The sequence below is a fragment of the Salvelinus alpinus genome, chromosome 11, assembly GCF_045679555.1.
Source record: "Salvelinus alpinus chromosome 11, SLU_Salpinus.1, whole genome shotgun sequence".
NCBI lineage: Eukaryota > Metazoa > Chordata > Actinopteri > Salmoniformes > Salmonidae > Salvelinus > Salvelinus alpinus.
Window position 1 is genome coordinate 30,242,813 of NC_092096.1, and position 14,909 is coordinate 30,257,721.

Here is a 14,909-nt window from a genome sequence, read left to right on the forward strand (position 1 = left end):
TGTGTGTGTGTGTGTGTGTGTGTGTGTGTGTGTGTGTGTGTGTGCGCGTGCCTGAGTTATGAGACTGTTTAAATGTCGGCAGTGATGTTATCCCAAATGATGGCTATAGCCCAGTATGCTATAGGCTAACAGCTTCTCTATACGGTAATGATAGAGCCAAATAGTCCATGTGACGACACACGCAAGGGTTTGACATCCTTGTGAATGTTTCAAGAATGTCTTACTCTCACCTGGATGTCTCAAGAATGTCTTACTCTCACCTGGATGTCTCAAGAATGTCTTACTCTCACCTGTATGTCTCAAGAATGTCTTACTCTCACCTGAATGTCTCAAGAATGTCTTACTCTCACCTGGATGTCTCAAGAATGTCTTACCCTCACCTGAATGTCTCAAGAATGTCTTACCCTCACCTGAATGTCTCAAGAATGTCTTACCCTCACCTGAATGTCTCAAGAATGTCTTACCCTCACCTGAATGTCTCACGAATGTCTTACCCTCACCTGAATGTCTCAAGAATGTCTTACCCTGGAATATTTTCACAGTGTGAGATAAGTGGGACAAGACTTTATAGCAGTAGCGGTGTCTCTGAGAATAACCTTAGAGACAGCTGGGAGCTGTAAGAGCAGCATTTATTTAATTTCTCACTCCGACCAGCCTTGTACCCAGCAGAAGGTCAAAGCTGATTGTATCCTCTTTTCCCCGAACAACCAAATGAACACAACAACAACTCCCGGCCCAAAATCTAGTTAGTTAGATTTGAAAGAAAACTTTTTTGTCCATTAGGTTAACACAAAATGGAAAATTGTCTTTGGCGCTCTTGGCATTAAAAGGATAAAAACCGACATAAAAAATATTCCTTTGTGAATTGTTCTTCTGTGAAAGAAGAATAGGCCTACATATCCCTTGATATCTGTGAGCTTTTATAGGTTGTACCTCTACTTTACAGATGGTTGTGTGCTAATGCTACGTGTTAGAACATCGTGTCTATGTTTGTTGGATGCATCCAGGGAGATTTTCTTCTTGTGTGTCGAGTTCATGGAAGGAAATAAATATTTTAAAATACTGTAATCTGCCTGGGAGTGGTATATAATTTTCCCGCGTCTTAATCTAGCCCAGGGATGGGCAAATCCAGTCCTCGGGGGCCTGATTGGTGTCACACTTTCGCCCCAGCTAACACACCTGACTACAAAAATCAACTAATCATGGTTTTCAGTTTAGAATGCAATTTGTTTAAAGAGCTGTGTTTTCTAGGGATGGGGTAAAAGTGTGAAACCTCTCCGGCCCCAAGGACTGGAGTTGCCCATCCCTGATCTAGCCTAACCCCCTTCCTGCTTTTTACCATCTGAAGCCTCCCAACTTGAACTTCTTCTGGACTAGGATTGTGGTCAGGAAAAACTCCCGGTTCTTACTTTCAACCCTCTATTTCCATCTTACCTATTAGGTACCTGGTGACTTGAACATTAAAAACTCCTGGTCTTATCATGGCCTATAGTCACAATGTAAGACCAATAGATGGAATACAGACAGCTTGTCAATGACACCCAATGTTCGTTCATTATAGACCGTGCTGGCAGCGATCAAGGCCCCTCCATCATTTAGTGTGTAGTAGTACGTTGATGTGTTGTTGTGCACATGTCCATGTCCCTCCATCTCCTGTTCACTGTAACACGACTCTCCACTCAATGCTTGATTAAACTAATCAGTCTGCCTGGGTCATGACTCCTGACTTCAGTCTGGTCTCATGATTACTCGGGGCCTGTCACTCAAGTCAAGGCTGGAAATAGACTTCACTTTCATGCGTCCTTCATGTCAATAGTAGAAATCTATCATATAGGCATCAGTTGACAGGGAGAAATGGAATAAGTGAATTATTGATCAGTCATCCCAGATCTAAAAACACTTGATTTGAAGCTCCTGCAGTGATGCAGGAAACATTGAGAAGTCGGTGGTTATGGCTGCAACGATATCCCTTTTTCCACATTAGGGGATTGAGTCACTGGTCCACAGTCCCAGCCTGTGATGAATGGGTTCTAACTAAGCAGCCCCCTGTTAGCCTGACATGCTAACTGTTCACCATCTTAGTAATGAGTCTTTGGTGTGAATTAGGGCCTGTTCCCATCAGCACCTTGTCTCTGTGTGGCAGCCTAGGGTGGGACTGGGCTGCCAACACCTTGGTAATGACTGCTCCAACTAGTTATTATACACAGCAGGATGTTCTACTAGTGACTCCCCGCTTCCTGATGTGATGTAGGACCAAGACTATTCCTGTGTTTGCTGTAGCATGGTTTAATTATGTAATGCCTGTAAAAGGCATGCAGGGGTTTTGTGTTTTTTTTATGTCACAGACATTTTACTTGTGTGTGTGAACAGGACTACCTGTGTGTGTGTGTGTGTGTGTGTGTGTGTGTGTGTGTGTGTGTGTGTGTGTGTGTGTGTGTGTGTGTGTGTGTGTGTGTGTGTGTGTGTGTGTGTGTGTGTGTGTGTGTGTGTGTGTGTGTGTGTGTGTGTGTGTGTGTGAACAGGACTACCAGAGTGTGTGTGGACAGGACTACCAGTGCGTGTGTGTGTTTTCATGGGATCACATCATTTTGGTCTGTGTGGCTTTCAAAATGTCATGCGATTGAGTGGATGTGTCCATTACTGAAATACGTGAACATATAGGCTTGTATTTTACTGTATGTATGATATATTATTACTGTCATATTCAATATTTTAACATGATTTTTTATATTTTTTATAATATGTTTATTATTTTCCAATAAAAATGAAATAAAAAAGACAGCAATACAAACAATGACATTCATTGTACTGTTGAATGGGATGGCCAATTTAGAGGACAAAACAAAAGTTAACTCACACACACAAAATAAAACAAAATCCTATTAGGTGGTACATGTATAAGAAGACAGCATATAGTCATTACAAGCAGTGTAGTTAAGCCAAAAGTAAATATTGAGTGGAGTACAGCACAGAGTAGCAGCAGATCGTCAGCCCAGTTATGAAGTGGGACTAGACCATTTATCCAGTATCGGCTGCCATATTTTGTAAAACAATGGACTTCTATTGGAGGTATTGTATCGAATCTTTTCCATATGTATTACATTCCCTAAATCCCGTAACCACATTTCAAAGGTAGGTACAGTCTCCAATTTCCAAAATTGCAATATGAGCCTTTTGGCTAATAGAGTACAAAGAGAGACAGCTTTCCCTTCCTGGTTATTCCCATCAACTGTACCAAACAGAGCGATCATTGGGTCTGGGGCTAGAACTCTATCACAGGCCTTAGATAAGTAATCAAAAATGAGAGCCCAGTAAGCATGTAACTTAGGGCATGTCCAGAATAAGTGGGTCAACGTCCCCTCCTCCTGCTTGCACCTCTCACACAGTGGTGAGGTGTCCGGGAATATTTTATGCAGTTTTACTTTTGAGTAATGTAACCTGTGTATCACCTTAAACTGTACAAGGTTGTGTCTGGCATTCACTGAACTGTGGTTTATATTCCTGAGAGCTTCTACCCAGTCCTCATCTGAGATTTCTGAACCAAGTTCTTGTTCCCAAGCCCTTTTAATGGTGTCTGTGGATACCTCTATGTGGGCCTGTAGCACATCATACAGTCTAGAGACCGACCCTTTTGAATGGGGTTTGACAAGGATCAAGCTATCTAATGTAGGACTATTTGGCTTCATGCCATACTGTGGGATATGTGTCCTTAAGAAATTCCTGATTTGGAGGTATCTGAGAAAATGTGTTGTTGGCATGTTGAACTTTCCCTGTAATTGTTGAAATGAAGCTAACTGACCATCTATGTATAGATTACTAATTGTTGTGAGCCCCTTCTCCCTCCACTGTGAAAACACCATAATATCCAATGCAGGGTGGAAAGCATGATTCAGGCAAATTGGGCTGTCTATGTAAACAGTGGGTATGTTAAGAAAATCCCTAATCTGTTTCCAGATCCTAAACGTATGACAAATGACTGGATTAGAGTCATAAGTGTATTTTTTCACATATGATGGGCTATTAACAAGTGCAGGGAGTGAGGAACGTTGACAGGAGGCCTGCTCAATCAAAAGCCATGAAGGCATATCCTTCTGTCTCATCGCAGGTAAACTTTCCCTCCAGAAAGACACAATGTTCAGATTAGCAGCCCAATAATACAGTTTGAAGTGAGGAAGGCCAAAGCCCCCCCCTATCTTGTACTTGCATAAATGCTTCTTTGAAATTATGGCTGCCTTGTTATCCCATAAAAATGGAGTTACTATTGAATCCAGTTTCTTAAAATAGCTTTGTGGTATGAAATTGGGTAGACATTGGAAGAGGTAAAGAAACCTGGGTAGGACAACCATTTTAATAGCGTTTATACGACGACCAATGAAATAGGCAGAGTTTTCCAAAAATCTATATTTTGTTTAAGCTGATATATTTTCATGTCCCAATTCGCTTTCAATAGCTGATCAAGGTCTCTTGTTACTACAATGCCAAGGCTTGTGAACTTGTCCCTCACTGTTCTAAACGGAGTAGATTGCAGAAATTGCATATCCACAGGCCGTGATATTGGCATCAGCTCACTTTTTTGCCAGTTTATCTTGTAGCCAGGGAAGGAGCCGAATGTGTTTATCAAGTTAAGTAAGGGTGGAATATAAGTTTTAGGCTTGGACAAAAACAAAAGAACATCGTCTGCATATAGGGAAATGTTGTGCTGTGTGTCTTTTATATTAACAGAAGCTATATCGGTACATGCCCGAATGCGAGTAGCAAGGGGTTCCATGGCTATAGCGAAGAGAGCAGGCGAAATAGGGCACCCCTGTCGGCACCCCTTGAACAGGCGGAATGACTGCGACATTTCCTGATTGGTTACCACGGACGCCATTGGGTGTGCATAAATAATTCTTATCCAATTAATAAATTCCTTTCCAAACCCGAAATGCTCCAGAACCGACATCATATACTTCCACTCAATCTGATCAAACGCCTTCTCTGCATCAAGAGCTATTACCACTGCCTCAACCTTATGATCATGATACATTACGTTGAAAAGGCGTCTCAAATTGTAGTATATATATGTCGGCCCGGGATAAAAACCTGTCTGGTCAGGGTGTATGATGTCGGAAATATATTTTTTCAATCGGTTTGCCAATATCTTTGTCAACACCTTGTTTTCTATGGGGAGTAACGACACGGGGCGATACGACGACATCTCCATGGAATCCCTATATTTTTTCAAGATCAGTGCTATTGTAGCCTCATACAGTGTTTGCGGGAGTTTGGCATTAAACATTCGCAACATAAGTGGAGCTAGACTGGCGCAGTACTTCTTATAGAATTTTATTAAATATCCATCGGGCCCAGGGGCCTTGCTGTTTGGAAATTGTGCTATCGCTGTGTTAATTTCCTCTAAAGTTATCCCTGCATCGAGTGCAGCAGCTGCCCCCCTGTCTAGTTTAGGAAGTTCACATTCAGCGAGAAAGCGTTCCATAGTTTGTGGATCAGTAGTATCGCATTTTGATTGGTATAGCTCTGAGTAAAACTGCGCAAAGCATTTATTAATATCCTGCGGATCTGTTACTATTTTACCCTTCTTGTCTTTTATTTTGTGAATAGCTCTAGATGCCTGTACATGCCTTAGCTGTCTTGCTAATAATTTATGTGGTTTGTCCCCCAGTTCAAAATAACTTTGTTGCGTTCTAGCAAGTAAAGAGCCCACCCGTTTCGAAAGGATGGTATTGTATTCATATTTTAACTTTGTGATCTTTTCAAGGACTGTATACGAGGAATTCGCCCTAAAAACGTTCTCCTGTTCCCCTAACTCTCTTTCAATTTCTTTCAGCCTAGTGTTGGCACGTTTCTTCCTCTCTGATGTATAAGAAATAATGTAACCTCTAATCACAGCCTTTAGAGATTCCCAAAGGGTGGAGTCGTCAACATCCCCCGTGTCGTTAGTTCCGAGGAAAAAGGCAATCTGCTCCTTCAAATACTGACAAAAAGCCTCATCTTTCAACAAGTATTCGTCTAGGCGCCACGGTCGCCGACCTGTCGACATTGTCCATGGTGCTGAAACTCGACAGAGGAGAGTGGTCCGTAATTAGAATAGGGTGATAGGTAACCGACTCAGCTGCTGAAATTAGTTTGGAGTCCAACAAAAAATAGTCAATTCTGGAATATGATTTAGGAACTGATGAAAAGAAAGAATAATCCCTGTCTGTTGGGTGCGTCAGTCTCCAAATATCGACAATGTTAAGGTTTGTCATCAATGTATTTAGACAGACACTGGCATTTGACTGTTGAAGTGACCTTGATAGCTGTTTATCTAAAAGAGGATCTAACGTACAGTTAAAGTCACCTCCAACAATAACACTTATATCCGAGATATTTGGTATGGCCTTAAATACCCTTTGAAAAAATAATGGATCATCGAAATTGGGTCCCTATAAATTGACCAAGGTTTTTGGTTTCGAATTCAGTGTACCAGCCACAATAATATACCGACCATTAGGATCTGAAATCGAGGATGAGCAAACAAAGGGAATGTTTTTCCTTATCAGGATTGCTACCCCTCTCGCTTTTGCATCAAAGTTAGACTGGTATATCTGACCGATCCAGCCGACTCGTAGCTTGGCCTGCGCGGAGCGTTTAATATGAGTTTCTTGAAGAAGCACTATGTCAGCACCCAGTGATTTAAGATGAGAAAAAACCTTAGCTCGTTTCACGACATGCCCTAAGCCATTACAGTTCCAGCTGACTATCTTTATTCCACCTGGTCTACTCTGTGCTCTGTCACTATGTGGCATTTCTTATTTTAGAGCAAATTGTTGCTGTCATACAAAACCCAGAAGAAAAACGTCCCGCCGTGCGGGAGCTTGTCATGCCACCTGTATTAATAAACGTGAACATAAAACACAGACCCCATCCCCCTTCCCGTCCCTTTACTGAGTGACTTCCCCAAACAAAGCACTCCTTGGCTAACACACAAACCTTAGGGTGTCTAGACATACAGCTTGAACTAACTCGTCGTCTATAGATGCTCCGCATATAAACTAATATTGAATAACACTTAACTTAACTCTCACGTTAGGGGGTGAGTGGCGCTAAAACATGATATGCTAAACAATGCTATATTAGCCACAACATCTCACCTATCATATAAGTCCCAATTTCTGATCTTTTGATCGAAAAGACATAGGCCGGAAATTCAAACACGTTCCTGGCCTGTATTTTGCTATTTAGTCGTTCTATATCCTCAGCCGGGGAGCTTGCTTGTCAAGAACAGATCGGCCTCTTTTGGGTTGTCAAACGTACGTGTTGATCCCTCGACTGTCACCTTAAACCGGGCTGGGAAGAGGAATCCATATCGGATGTTGGCCGACCTGCATTTGTTGCGTACCTCTTCATACTCTTTCCGTTGGTTCCTCACCTCCAAGGTAAGACCTGGGTAGAAAGACACCCGGGCTCCGTTGTAGTTAAGGGGGAACTGTTGACTAGCCAGCTTGAGGATGAGATCCCTGGTCTGGGGATAGTGCAGCCGTACAATGAATGGCCTTGGTGGCCCGCCCTTGGCCCCGTTGCCTGAGATCTGTGTGCGTGGTCGATGAGGATGGCCGTTTTGAAATGTTCACTCCCCAGCAATGCCAGTATCAGCTCCGAGACAAATTCAGCGGGTTTTCCTTTCTCAGTCTCCTCCTGGATCCCACATATTCGGATGTTCTGGCGTCTTGAATGCGACTCGAGCATTTCCAGTCGGGCCTTCAGGGTTTTGTTGTCATTTTTGAACGTTGTGCACTGTTTCTCTATGTCCTGTAGCCTGGCCTCGTGATCGACTGTCGTCTGCTCAATTTCATGCACCCTTCCCTTAGTTGCCTTCACAGTTTCGGCCAAAGTCCCAAGACTCTTTGAGATATCAGCCGACCTTGTGTCCATCTTCTTGCTTAGTGAGTTTATGGCCGCCAGTATGTCACTTTGAGTAGGATCTGTGTGGAACTCTTGGAAGCTCCTCGTGGGTCGGCGACGTTGAAATTGATTCGTTGTCTATCTCATTCAAATGATCTTGTTTAGCGCCCCCTTTTTTGGTGCCTTTTCCCTTTGTCATATTTGTTTGAAGTTATAGGTTGTGAGAGGTTAAGATAAATACGAATTTGTTTCAAAATAGAGCGGTGCTCTAGCAAAGCACGTCTACTCCATAGCACGCTCTCTAGCGCCCCCCATTTTAACATGATTAAACCCTAAACGTTATACCCACACGTTAGGCGGGTTGTCTTTAGAATGGACACAGATATCCTGGATCATATTGGCTAATAAGCAAGGAAGCTGTGGTAGCTGTCACTCACCATATAGGGGCTTTGGACTGGTGCCAAGGTACCATGATATCCTGTGCCTGGCCTGTCTGACCCAGACCAGGGTGATGCAGTACAGTGAGCAGAGGCCAGGTCTGGGTCTGTACCAAAGGCAAATAGACACCATGTACCCAGCCTCTGTCACTCACTGTCAGGGGTAGTGTAATTACAGAATCCTTTAGATCACAGATAACGTAATGATATACACACAATCAAGCTACCGGTGCATGAGTTCCATAGAGGACACCTGAATCTGACAGTAGGCTTGTGGAAACAGCAAAGTGTGAGTCTATGGGCCAAGCACCATACTGGAAATGTGACATCATAAAAGAACAACCGTCTCCATAGCCCAGGTTTACTGTGTATCTATAGAGGGGAGGGAAAACTAGAAAGGAAATTACTAAATTAAATTGATTATTACATTAAAATAATCACATATAGGCTTATAAAAGAAAGAGCTTAAAGCTTTTTGCACAGCTAATGCAATTAAATCGAACTATTTTGGCAATTAAACGCCCACACATGCAAGGCAACAAAAAACAAAGCAGGAAAAACTCCTGACAGAATATCTTTGTGGGTAAATAATATGTCATCTCCAACGAGAGCCCTTGACTGTCACTTATTGGTGAAAGGCTTTTGTGGATTGCTTTGTGTTTTGACCTCAAAGTGATCTTTGTTTACAGTATTATGACCTAGATAGCAGGAAGTAGAGGCTGCTGTTCCATGTAATGATGATGCATCATTGAGAAAGGCCCAAGACATGGAAGCTTCAGTAACAGTGGAGGGTTGTGTCTGGGTTACTGACACTGTTGTGTCTCCTGGGAATGGTGAATGGCCAGCATTGGATTGTCAGGGAATGTCAGTCTAACCTGTTAGCGGTCCACTGAATTTCCACCATCTTCAAATTGATGTGGGTCCTGGGCTAAAAACCAACTCATTGTGCTTCTTAGTTTGCTTGTTAGCGTTCTCATCTAGCTTATTTCCCCTCTAGTCATACGCAGGCTAAACCACAGGATTAGGTTCATCCATCTTTTTTTCTTTAAGGTGTAATTTGTTGAAATGTTAATCACTTCTTTAATCAAATGACCAGTATATTACTCCACCATCCACCCCCTCAGGCCAAAGAGCACAGTATAGCAAGATAGAGAAAGAGAGAACTCATTTCCTCTTTTGGCAAAACCAGTAGGCCTGCAAAACGAAGGAAAGTAGCTTTACGAATGCAAGCCCTCATTCACAAGGCTGTACCCTACTCATCCTTCCCAGTAAACGTTGTGCCTCATGAAAACAGTAATCATCGTTCATCATCAATGTCACCCATCTTAATCTCTAAACAGAGCTCTGTGTTTGACCCATTAGCCAACGACAGACAGGCAGACTGACAGTCTGTGGCTGTGGAATAGTTGGGCTCCTAAGTAGGGCACGGCCCCTATGTACTGCCTGGGTTCCAGGGAGTGCACAATGCCAGGTTGTTGGATGAGCTCGGGCTGTTGGCAGCCGGTGCCCGCTGCTGACTGAAACCCAGGTGGTCGGCGCGGCTGTGTTTACTGTTGTGGGTGGTGCTCTTTGGTTGAGCAGCCTCCAAGGCCCGGGTTCCTCGGGGAGAGTGGCTGTTTTTGTAAAAAAGGCTGCTGACTTCTCTTTTGTGATGTTGGGCACTGCCCGTTCTTAGTAGACTAATGACAATAATTAAGGCGACAGTCACAGTATTCCTCTTTCTGATTCTTTCTCTGTTCTCTGTTGAGCTGGCTTTGGTCTGTGTTCATTTCTCAGATGGCGGGCAGCCAGTGAGGCTGTAGTGTGTGTGTCTGGGTTTACAAGGCTCCACTCTACTGACCGACCAATGGCAGATTGATGTGCTTAAAGGCTGTAAGGCCCTCGGTGGCAGAGTACCGCTGAGCAACGCCGGGACTCCAACAGCTGTCTTCCAAAAACAGGCACCGACCTCCTGGTGAGAGGAGCTGCCAAGGCAAAACACAGAAAAGCACTCGTTCAAAGGAAACGGCAGTAGCTGGATGCCTGACTAGAAAATCCTGCAGTGGAGGAGGATTTGTGTTGTAACTTTGGTAGCAGAAAAGTCTCACAACATCATTATGAAACTTTTAAATGACTTTCTGAGGCTACATGGTACTTTGTCAAGAAGACACCGTACTTATGAGCAAACAAGTAGTTGACTTATCCTTTAGGGTTACAAAACAGGGAATGTGATGATATTGTCATTTAGTGACAGAGCAGTTTGGATCAAGTTAATACAGATTGACATCTCTAGAGCCTTACTTTGGCTGAGTCCTCTAAGTCTCGATCATACACATTATCGACCAGATAAATGGTTTGGGGATTAATCCTGAGCCAGGATCAACCTCACCTTCCCTTGCTCCAAGCTGCATGTCCGTGATTGACAGCTCCCCTTTTCCCCCAGCCTTATGTGTTAAGACTTGGACTCTATTGCAGCAGGTGTCAGTGTCCATCCCCTTGGTGAAGGACATACCATAGCTGAGCGGACGTTTAGTGAAGGCAGGGGAGCCAGTCTCTCCCTATAGACCCAAACTACTGTAAGCAGTCACAGAGAGTATGGTGGTCTACAGATCATAGATAACCATAGTTCCATACTGTGTGAGTGCCTCTATTCCTATCAGCTCCTTCACTCTCCCACTCCAATCTACTTCTTGATGGGGAGAAGAGGAGCGAGCGGCTGCAGGCTGTGACCTGGATGGAATGCCCTGGCTGGACCGCTGGTGTGTGTGTGTATCCATTGTGAGGAGCTAATCCATAGTGACCTCCAGCTCCTCCCCCCTGGTCCTTTAGTCTCCCAAGAATCTCCGCGATTTACTGGAGCATAGAGCCGGAATGACATGATATCAGTGGAGGGACCTTGACCGTGACCCCCTTTTGTAGGGGTGTTTAAAGAGTCACACTGTGGGAGAGAGAGGTTAGGGTCAGAGATGTGTGTTTGAGGGAGGGAGGGAGGTTTTTCTATATTTTCTCTGTTATCTTGGTCATTGCTTTGGGGGATGTAGTTCCAGTCCTTCAGCTAACACTGTTGGGAACCTGTGGCCCAGAGAGCAGGAGAGAAGATGGAGAAGGATACAGAGAACCTGTGGCCCAGAGACCAGGAGAGAAGATGGAGAAGGATACAGAGAACCTGTGGCCCAGAGACCAGGAGAGAAGATGGAGAAGGATACAGAGAACCTGTGGCCCAGAGACCAGGAGAGAAGATGGAGAAGGATACAGGGTACCTGTGGCCCAGAGACCAGGAGAGAAGATGGAGAAGGATACAGAGAACCTGTGGCCCAGAGACCAGGAGAGAAGATGGAGAATGATACAGAGAACCTGTGGCCCAGAGACCAGGAGAGAAGATGGAGAAGGATACAGAGAACCTGTGGCCCAGAGACCAGGAGAGAAGATGGAGAAGGATACAGAGAACCTGTGGCCCAGAGACCAGGAGAGAAGATGGAGAAGGATACAGAGAACCTGTGGCCCAGAGACCAGGAGAGAAGATGGAGAAGGATACAGAGAACCTGTGGCCCAGAGACCAGGAGAGAAGATGGAGAAGGATACAGAGAACCTGTGGCCCAGAGACCAGGAGAGAAGATGGAGAAGGATACAGAGAACCTGTGGCCCAGAGACCAGGAGAGAAGATGGAGAAGGATACAGAGAACCTGTGGCCCAGAGACCAGGAGAGAAGATGGAGAAGGATACAGAGAACCTGTGGCCCAGAGACCAGGAGAGAAGATGGAGAAGGATACAGAGAACCTGCATATGGCTTCTCTAGCTTGAACACTTATCATGGTTGTTTGGCTGGCCCCTCTAAACACTGACCAATCTTTGTGCCAGTATTTGATGGTCATCGTTTATAAGGCTGATAGGACACCAGTTTTGCAGGCTGGTTGACTGAGGCCAGGCCAGGAAGACAGGAAATGATCCGCTTTGTAGAGGCATGTGATATGTTGAATAGAGTCACATTGAATAGTTGAAAGTAACTCCTCTAACTTTTCTAACGCAAGCTGTATTTGAAAGTACATTTGGTGTAAGGTTGGGTTTATGTAGGCTACATTGACATCTGATTTGTCCAAAGGACACCATCATTTCAACGTGAAGCTAGGTATACTGTCATTGGTCACCATAGCAGCACCCACCCGTAGCACGCGGTCCAGCAGGTATATCTCACTGGTCACCCCCAAAGCCAATTCTTCCTTTGGCCGCCTCTCCTTCCAGTTCTATGCTGCCAATGACTGGAACGAACTACAAAAATCTCTGAAGCTGGAGACTCTTACCTCCCTCACTAGCTTTAAGCACCAGCTGTCAGAGCAGCTCACAGATCACTGCAGCTGTACATAGCTCATCTGTAAATAGCCCATCCAATCTACCTCATCCCCGTACTGTATTTATGTATTTATCTTGCTCCTTTGCACCCCAGTATCTCTACTTGCACATTCATCTTCTGCACACCCTACCATTCCAGTGTTTAATTGCTATATTGTAATTACTTCGCCACCATGGCATATTTATTGCCTTACTTCTCTTATCCTACCTCATTTGCACATGCTGTATATAGATTTTATCTACTGTATTATTGATTGTATGTTTGTATATTCCATGTGTAACTCTGTGTTGTTGTATGTGTCAAACTGCTTTGCTTTATCTTGGCCAGGTCGCAGTTGCAAATGAGAACTTGTTCTCAACTAGCCTACCTGGTTAAATAAAGGTGAAATAAATTAAAAAAATGGTCCATGGTTGATTGGATCTTTAGAAGTAACAACCATTAACCCTATAAATAGGATGCCAGATTCATGATATCAATAATACACTTTTAAACCATACCATTTTACCATCACCAAGTCAAATATGAAATTCAACATACTTTCATCCACCCTAGCGCAGCATTGTGTGTGGATATGTGCTATGCTTGGCATAGAATGTGAGATGAGACTCCTCAAACACACCATGAGGGTGCTGCTCTAACAGACCAAAACCACCCGTGTACACACACACCCCACCCTAGCCTGCAGCAGTCACAGATGTGTGTATCGTGCTGCGATGTTGTTCACCTCATATCTCCTGCTGGTAAAGGCGTGAGGGCATTGAGAGCAATAGTAATGGTGTCTTTTTGTAGGGACTAACGGAGACTAACTCCACCATGGCTCGATGGCCAAAGCCTGTGGGGAAATGAATGGAGGTTTTGGAGGGGTTTGGATAAACTCCCAAAATAAGTTCTGTGGTCAACACAGGCTTAAGAGATCTTATACGTTTTGTTCTATGAGATGCTCTTCATCAGCTAACGTCACTTTTTGTGAATTCTGAAGCATTTATGTAATAAAAACAATCACAAAGCACATAAAGTCTTCATAGTTCATCAAGGTCATGTTGACTGACTGATGTTATCTCATAGAACAAAACGTGTGGCTCACTTGGTAGAGCATGCAGTGCCAGGGTTGTAGGTTGGATTCCCGTGGGGGATCAGTATGAACATGTATGCAGTGACTACTGTAAGTCGCTCTGGATAAGAGCATCTGCTAAAATGACTGAATCTCCTAAACCTATTTCAACCTCAGACCTTATTTTCGGTGTTTATCCCAAAACCCCATTCGATCCCTTTTCATTTCCTACATAGGAATGGCTGAACGAACTAGAGGTAGAAAATGCTAACTCATTTCAGTTTTTGGGACTACAAGCTGGCGAGCTCTATTGCTGACCTCGATATGTAGTTGGCTCTCTGGATGACTGCCCTGAGAAGGGAGGCGTTAATGATGCTCTTTGTACTGGCTTGGAAACTATCTTATAACCTAAGCTGGCTGACACTCTTCTGAATGGGGTAATAATGATGCATTACCTTAACTACAGCTATAGGCTGTGATTGATTGCCTTATGAATATTCATGATCGCTGATAGACATGGCAGCTCTGCTTCTAGCTCCTAAGCAACTTTGCAGTATTTCTTTTTGGTGTTATTACTTACATTATTAGCTCAAAACGTTTTTTTTGCGTTCAAATTTATATATTTCTTAATTCCATTCTTTTACTTTTTGATTTATGTTTTGTTAGATACTACTGCACTGTTGGAGCTAGGAACACAAGCATTTCTAGAAAAAGACAGGTGCAAGGGGAAAAACGCTGATAGGCTTGACGAACAAAACAAACTGGCAACAGACAAACACAGGTATAGAACACAGGTATAAATACACTGGGGATAATGGAGAAGATGGGCGACATCTGGAGGGTGTTGGAGACAAGCACAAAGACAGGTAAAAACAGATCAGGGTGTGACAATTTCACTACATCCGCAATAACATCACAGACATGCTTGTGCGTGTCTGTGACCTTCTTGTCCTCCCCACTTACCGTGTCATTAACAAAGTGACTCCCAGCACCCAGTGAGTCCCAGCTTTACTTCTCTCTACAGGTCTGTCACCTAATACTCAGCATTAATACATACACAATATATACTGTAGGTTATGTCAAGAGAAATGAGTGTTTGCTCATGTAAAGAGACTCTGAGTCTGAACAGAGTTTAGTGCGGTTCTAATTTTCTCTCAGCCTCAGCTAATTGTCCTCTATCGTTTCTTCTCTCTCTCTCTCATTCTCTCTC

General features: G+C 43.7%; 1 protein-coding gene across 1 annotated transcript in view; it reads left to right on the plus strand.

Annotated features, from left to right (window-relative positions):
- LOC139533915 (fatty acyl-CoA reductase 1-like) overlaps positions 1 to 14,909 on the plus strand; it is a 63,129-nt gene that overhangs the window by 11,261 nt on the left and 36,959 nt on the right. The window lies entirely within an intron of this gene.